Below are 8,555 nucleotides of genomic sequence, written 5' to 3' on the forward strand. Positions count from 1 at the left end.
GAGAGAGAGAGAGAAGTTAGATTGTGTAACAATTACAATGGTTTTCTTAACGAGTATCACAGTTTACATTTGGCTATGAAATGTCACGCTGGACATTTGTCACCACACAAACACAAATGACTGAATTCGGCTCCATTGTTGCGTTGGAATAAGCTCCAGTACGGAATACGTGACGGATACGTACACAACACGTAAACAGACGCTATTTCTTGCTACCTCTATTCTATCTATGAGTAACGTTCGTCCCAATTAACCAGTATGTTACTTGGCGGTTGAGAGAAGAGGAGAGCAACAAGCAGCGGGGGAGGAGGAGGAGGAGGAGGAGGAGGAGGCGAAGAAAGTGAAGGATAAAGAGGGGTGAAGGAGGAGGAGGAAAAGGAGGATGAGGAGGAGGAGGCGAGGGAAGTGAAAGATAAAGAGGGGTGAAGGAGGAGGAGGAGGAGGCGAGAGAAGTGAAGGATAAAAAGGAGGAGGAGGAGGAGGAGAAAGAGGTGTTACAGGTTCCAGACTCTCACAACTCAGCGACAGATTCTAAGTTCTCAAGTAAGAGCTGGCTGGGTAGTCGTGAATCACAGACTTGCTTCGTAGACAGCTTTCTTCAGAACGCTAGCTGCAACCAATGAAGCAGCGGTTCCAGAATCAAATGAAGATCGACAAGGATGGGTTTCTATATAATAGTGTCTCATTCGCCTAGAGTTTGGAGAGGTCATCGGTAGGTGGTTTAAGTTGTTCCTGTATGGAGTTATTCAATCCCTGGTCATATGTGTGCAGCAACTTTGTAGGTGAAACACAAACATCGTCCATATAATAGCCGCTAGATTATTTACACACGCAAGACACGTGCGAAACACGTTTCTCAGACAGTAAATCCAAATACGCTTAGACTATTATAATAACAATTGTATAGTTGTTCGAGAATAATACACGTGTATTCAATTATCTACCCATACCGGCTGCATATCTCAAGGCAGGAGGCTGCGTAGGAATGACCGATTTGTCAATAAGCAACTCCCGATAATGATCTAATTAGTGAGGCTTAGTCAGCTCGTGGAGAAATTCACCGAGCGCCGCATAGACGTAGCCGCCGCTACACACGTGGCTGGCACTTGCGGTGCTGCGGCTCGTCAGACAGCGAGTGACTCATGAAATACTACAAGTTCACAACACACGCACACGCACGCACGCGCACGCACGCACGCGCACGCACGCACGCACGCACGCACGCACACACACACACACACACACACACACACACAAATTATACATATACCATATATGTGGTAATAGTACCATACCTTATTATACATCAGTAGTGGGCGAACTATTGATTTGGCTAGAAGCGCATATGCCAGGTCGCAGGTTAATTAATTGCCACGATGGTGATGACTGGACACAGGTAATTCAAGATATATTATATATAGCTCTCTGTCACGCTCCAAGGTGAAACAAGCATCAGCATACATTACCATAACATGTTACCAGAAGATCTTCTATTATCTACTCCTGGTGTTACCAGGAGCTAATAATGACATTATTAGCTCCTGATGTTACGATGTGCACTAGTATCGCATCTCCTCTGGACACTCGTAACAGCTGGGTGCCCTGCTACTGCTAATGCTGCTGCTTCTTTACTGCTTGATTTAGAATTGCTTCGAGCAATGACATCTTTAAATCGAAAAATTTATCCATTATCATTCCCTTTTGAGAAAATTTTGCAGAAAAATCTACCAATGCCGACTCTTACCGCCTGTAATCTGCATGACAAGCTCGTTTAAAAGAACATTAGTATCAATCTAATGGCTACCGACATGCCTCCATCGAAGTTATTTTGAAATTACATATCAACACAGGTTCATGCTACTACCACTATTACCACTAATATATCGATTACAACAAATAGATATGATGCTACTGCGACCGTGTGTCATTCTTGAGATGTGCATGCACTTCAACTTAACGCACACACTCAAACACTTTTGGTTTGAGATGATATCAATGGCAAATTACAGCCAGAATGTTAATGAGACACAATATTTTTTTACAGACACAAACAGATGGACGTACACACACACACAGATATACAGAACTAAAAAACACGGCTACGCCAATGTAGACATAGATGAAATGCAAAACAAAAATATAGAGATACGGTGTCTCATATTTTCAATGCGAGCCTATAAGACAGTATATATAACTTTGTCATGCTACAACCTCCCTGTCACAGCTGAACACAATGCAATGTGTTAATATACATATTTGAAAATGAAAATTTAATATTTAACTGACACATGAAAATCTTTACCATTTACATCGCATGTATACAGATTCATCTTCCACTAGGTGGAGGGTTACCTTAATTGTTTTAACAGTCAAGACGTCAAACATCACTGAGTGATCATGCGGTCACTGGTAAGCTGCTCTTCACATCTCAATACAACAAGTGCCGCAGAGCAACACGCTCAAACGACGTGTACTGTAGTCAGGTATTCTTCTAATAAACTCACTGGCAACCGAATCCAGAGAGACATGATACAAGATTGCGTGGCACAGCTTTGCTGTTGATCATGAGCGCTGCGCACGGATGAGAAGCGCAGTTCCGCGGGATATGCGCACGCGACCGCGGGGATGTTCAAGTATGAAGCGCTGTCCGCAGGGGAGACGTGCGCCAAATTCGAGGCCCGGCGCACGTCTCCACAGCAGTCAGCGGATGGTCTGTAGTTTTAGAAGATAAAAATGAAGACTTTGTTCTAAATAAGAACTATCGGCGGTTAAATAAGAGCAATATACAGACCTTTGAATTGCTTGACTAGTCAGGCAAAGGGCTTGTTGGGGGTCCATTATGCAGAGCTTCCAATTGAAATGGCTCATGAATTGGTCAAGCTGGAATTGTGTTTTTCGGAACCCCAAAGAAAATGTCTCCCTCTACATGCACCCGCCTCCCTGATCAATGCACGCATTCAGGCGTAAACAATAAAAGAGATGAAATTGTGTTGAGTTTGTGGCTCTTGACGCATCGGTGCATGACGTACAAAGACTGTTGAAAGCACAGACACTTGGAACGTCTGCATAAAAATTAATATTGTCACACAATTTTTCACAATGATCGACGTGCTGTGTGGCAAAATCGGTGAACGTATGTGAAACATATACGGTTTGGTACTTATGTAACATATCCGTGAAATAACTGAACAGTCAACTAAATGGTAAAATGTTCGCATGCACCTTAAGAAATGCTGAGAAATTAACGAGGTTATCATCGCAGAACTCCGAACACCGTACGTCGCACAAAGCTATATTGTAAACACACGCGTGTTGCGAGGTTGCCTGCTCCGATATCCATTTCGAAGCCCGCTAAGCCACAGCATAAATGCACGCGGAGCCAGACGTCACACCACACAGCTACGTTTCATTGGCAAACAATCGAGTAGCGGGCGGTTAGGTGATTTCGGAATTATTTAATTTGAAGAAAACTTCAATGTTCAACTGAATGACGCACTCGGTCACTTCCTTCCGTCAGCGAGTAAAAATGGCCTCTTCGATCCGAAATGCATGCGGCCATCGCATTTCAATTATTTAACGAAAAGTAAGCAGGCTTGCGAAAGACAGTAGGTAGCGGCAAGTGGTCACGTGGTGACGCCCCCATTCATGTTCATCAACGAAGCCAGCGGGACTTATTCTGACTACGGAGATGGCGAAAATGCAAACAGAAGGAACGTTAGCGCAGTGCGGCTAAAGCAGCGTGTTGATTTCGTATTTGTGCGCAAACTATATCGTAGGAAACCGTTCAAGACATAGCAGAATGCCCTAGGTTCCTGGAGATCGGCGATTTGTGGTCCTATGGGTCCATCTTTAAAAATATAAAAGACTGGTGCCTGCGTAGGCTGTGATTGGAAGACACAAAGTGTCAATCCTCGGCGCGCTCGGCATTATAGCCGCATCAGGTCAATGTGCGCCCTCCTGCCACCGCGTTCGCGGTCAGAGCAATATATCTAGATACTACTAATACAGATCTAAAATCTATTGATAGGCTTTGCTATCTCCTACTGGTAGTACAGTAATAAAGATACAGCTGTGTAACTTTAATGACTTCGCTATATTACATGTTATCATGGATATGCGTCGAGCGCGATGAGCGAGTGGTGGGCGAGGGTAGGGGGAGGGGGAGGGTGGGGGTAGGGGCAGGTGGAGGGGGCTCTAATAGCAAAAGCAGTTCAGACCTTTGTTAACAGTCAACAAATCCATGTTTAACCCTCCTCTTGAGGGTCAAAAGGTTATCAGACACTTACTCTTCGCACATCAGCGGAAAGTAGATTTCATGGTCCTTTCAATAAAGTGATAAAAACGGTAGGTCAGCGCTGAAACAAAAAGGTTTTGCAGTCGGTTCGTTAGACCATGTCCTTAGAAAATGTCTGATATCTGACCTTTCCCCCACTGCCTTTTGACCTCCAATTTTGCACTGGTGATGGGTTTCCTCCCCATCACACTATACATCGAATATTAAGAGCGTAGGTCGAGCCGTTTAGATTTGTGCCGCAATTCCGTATTTCCTCCTATACCTTAAGTTAAGGGGAAAATATTCCCACTCCATTGACACAGCTTGACCTTTGACCCTTGACCCCCGAATTTGACATTCCGAGTCCTTTTCGCGATCCTTCCTGACGTCCCGAATATCAAGACAAACAGGTACCAGTCTACTATGCCTATAGCCTCGGCGTTCGTTGCGCCGTCTATCGCACGCCATATGTACTACACTCATCAACAGAAACAAACAAAGAAGAAAGTGGAAATCCGTTTTTTACAGCAAAACGAGCGCGCTGAGTCGCCAAAAAAGTTATACGAGCATTTCAAGCAAATCTCAAGCTACATGGGTAGTGAAATCAGTCGTCCAATCGCCAGAACTGCCCAACTCAACGATTATACGGCTTTGGCGTATAGCAGGGCCCGTTGAAGTAAATTCAGATAATGCAGCGATGTTGTGAAAGCGTGCCACTGCGCGGCGTTTGTGCGCTTCGCGCGGATATCCGGCTGCAGACTGTCAAGACCGTACGTCGAGCGGTTAAGATTTGTGCCCAACTGTTGACAGACGGACGCACGCACGCACGGACGGACAATCATGCGATTCTACAAGCTGCATCCGACTTCGTCAGCTGAGCTAAAAACCAATCCAAGCTCGTAACCCACTGTGTTTATTTAACAATTTCCTAACAAAACATAAATTGGATTCCTGCCCTTTTAATCCTTGATGTATTTCATGTGGATAAGCTTTTAGGAGATATGACTCAATTAATTTTCCGAGTAAGATTACTGTATGTCCGTGTTTGTTTCCTCAAAATGCTTAAAATGATAGAGAATTTTCAATTAACACTTATAGTTTATTAATGTATAAAAAATATTAAAACTAGCTACGAGTTATTTCTCTAACTTACGCTCTAAGCAAGAAAATCCAAAAACCCACAAAATATTGTTTAAAGTGCAATTCTATCTTAGATTTTGACACTAAACCCATTTAAATTAATTACCTAAGAATATGCTGGTACTTGGAACAAAATTAGATACTCTGGTAGCAGGTGAGGTACTTAGAAAAGGTAAATCAGTCATATGTTGGCTTACACATCTTACTAGACTCCCACCCATTGGTCATTTTCAAAATACAAATGCATGCCCAATTATACAAGTAATTTGAATCTCGTAGCCTTGAAATTCCTGTCAGGAAATCACTGCGCGAGTCAATTAAAGTATTATAAAAATAAAAAAATACCAAATACATAACTTATATTATTAAACATTTGGCACCAGTCCAGTTCAAATTTAAATTCAAATTAAAAAATCTGAGGTTCGACTGCCGCGCCGCATGGGCTACAGATTCAGAGTATTGTGATCTCGGAGCAAGCCACTTTCACTTTAATGCTTCAGTGACAGTCACCCATTGTATCTGTAAGCATGATCATACATGAGAGTATGCATGCATTCGTGCTGTAGTAGTAATGACTAAGCACACAGCAAAATAGCTAGAGGTAATAGATATGCCGGGTACAATATAGTCCTTTGACTTTTCTGCATCAAAGAAAGACTACCTGGCAAAAAAGTCAAAAAAGTTAAAGGCAGAGAAAAGTCAAAGGGCTATATTATTGGTAGCTCTACAGGTGTAGCTTTGTGCTTCCAGGACTATATGAGGCATCTTAGTAGCATGGTATGCTACATAGTAGCTTCTCATGTACAATAAAAAAAATTTCTAGCCGACAAAATAAGTGCTGACCTCAGCCCGCGACTATATACAAATATTAACACACCGTAACTTGGTAAAATTTGTTATTTATCAAATGCAAATGTTTTCTTAACTGATGCTGCCATGAGTAATTCCTGTCTAGATAATCTCTAGCAGTGCCGCTAGTGATTAGTGGTTGGCTACACAAGCACAACCTGCATCACCATGCATGAGTAATTTTTTTAATTATGAGTAATTTTTTAGGCACAACCTGCATAAGTAATTTTATTTTGCTGGCTAAGAACATTTTTATTGTACTATGAGCTACAGTGTAGCCTGTCATGCCATAAAGGTTCCTCCCAGAGTGAACTTATAACAATCCAATATAGCACTGTTTCAGGGAATGAACTTGAATAGGGAGAGCCATATTATTGGTATTATTGGAATCCTGATCAGGTTGTGATACTCTAACGTCTATAAACAGCCTCATACCCATTGATTGCAACACTTTCTACATGAATAAAAACTGTTGAACAACTAAATATTATTATATCTCAGACATCCTCCTCTGGTACGTGGAAAATCTGAAATGACGCATGTTTAACCATTTGAAATTGAAATGTTAGTTACACTGTGGTGCCGTGCGTTTGTCTTGTCTTAAACTCTGTCAGTCGATTTCCGACTTTAGTCAAACAGAGGTGGGCGCAAGCACAGGCACTTGGAACGTCTCAATAAAAAAGTGCTCTCTTATTCATGTTGTTTGTGCACGCAGCACAGCGCGGGCGGGCGTTTGGTGGGCGCAAATCCACTTTAGGCACCTTATGTATCACGAAGTGATGCACAGATTTCTGTGTATCATCAACTGATGCACAGACTTTCCGTATATCAAGGAATGATGCAAAAACCCTAACCCTAACCCTAAGTCATAAAGTATAACCTTACTCCTTACTTAGGTATCACGAAGTGTGTTAGGGTTAAGGTTAGGGTTGGGCTTAGGGTTAGGTTTAGGGTTTTTGCATCATTCCTTGATATACGGAAATTCTGTGCATCAGTTGATGATACACAGAAATCTGTGCATCACTTCGTGATACCTAAGGTGCCTAAAATGGATTTGCACCCGTTTGGTGTACTTGTGTGTTGCAGACGAGCACTTGACTGGCATTTACAGGTGATTATAGACGAAATAGAGTAGAGAAACATTAAGACTTTGGTACATTTCGTGTTTATTTACCTTTATTTTTTTTTATTGAGACGTTCCAAGTGCCTGTGGGCGCAAGTAGCGCCAATTTCATGGTTTACACTTAATTACTTCACAAGTTCACCTCATTAAATACAAAATAACTTGGCAAATAAAGTGCTCATAGTTCACACAAGCAGGACATAGGTTTACTGATTCATTTGATTTGTACTGTAACAAGTAACGTGAATAGCATGGCGATGTTTGGAATTTTGGCCAACTATAGATTTTTGAAGAGTTTGAAACTGACTTCTCTTCCGGTGAGTGATTATTTCTTGGAACTATTGGTAGCGATAGTTCCGTTCTAGCTCTAGTACTAGTACTCAGTAGTAGTAGTACTAGTAGTAGTGCCAGTTCCGAGGCAGAGCTAGTGGCAGTGGGGGCCAGTGCAGTGTCAGTGACAGTGGTATTGGATTCTTTATGACAGCTGGCTCGAGTTAAACTTAGTCCACATCTGATCAAGGAGTCACTATAGTATTCACACGTACCTTTGCGATTACGGTACTACCGCCAATTTGACATAGGGACCACGTACGTGCTTGTACGAGACAAACATCTATGATCTGTCAAATATAAAAGCAAATGTCATGGAGGCGGCCATGTTGCAGTTTGCGCGCCCTCTATTATTAGCAAACTATTGAGACTGGACGTATTAACTATTATTATTATTATTATTATTGTTATTATTATTATTATTATTATTACTAATATAATTATATTACCATTATTTTTGTTGATTTAATGACGGTTCATTAGCTAAAGCGATATCGCAAGCTCTACACATCAGTCAAATTTCTGCTCTTTCACAGAAAAACAGTTTCATTAAATTTAATGCTTGAATTATTAAAACAGATAATTGATCAAGCATGACACATACAAAAATATTTTTGCAAAATCTTGCAGAGAATAGTACAAGAAAGCAAAATACAATATACTCTATATTATCATTTACATTACGTACATTACATTTATATAAACCAAAAATATATACCATGCAAAATTATATATATATCTATATCTATATCTATATATATCAGGAGTAGATCCCTATTATCTACTCCTGATATATATATATATATATATATATATATTATATATATATATATATATTAT

This window comes from Priapulus caudatus, unplaced genomic scaffold (assembly GCF_000485595.1).
Source record: "Priapulus caudatus unplaced genomic scaffold, Priapulus_caudatus-5.0.1 Scaffold56, whole genome shotgun sequence".
NCBI lineage: Eukaryota > Metazoa > Priapulida > Priapulimorpha > Priapulimorphida > Priapulidae > Priapulus > Priapulus caudatus.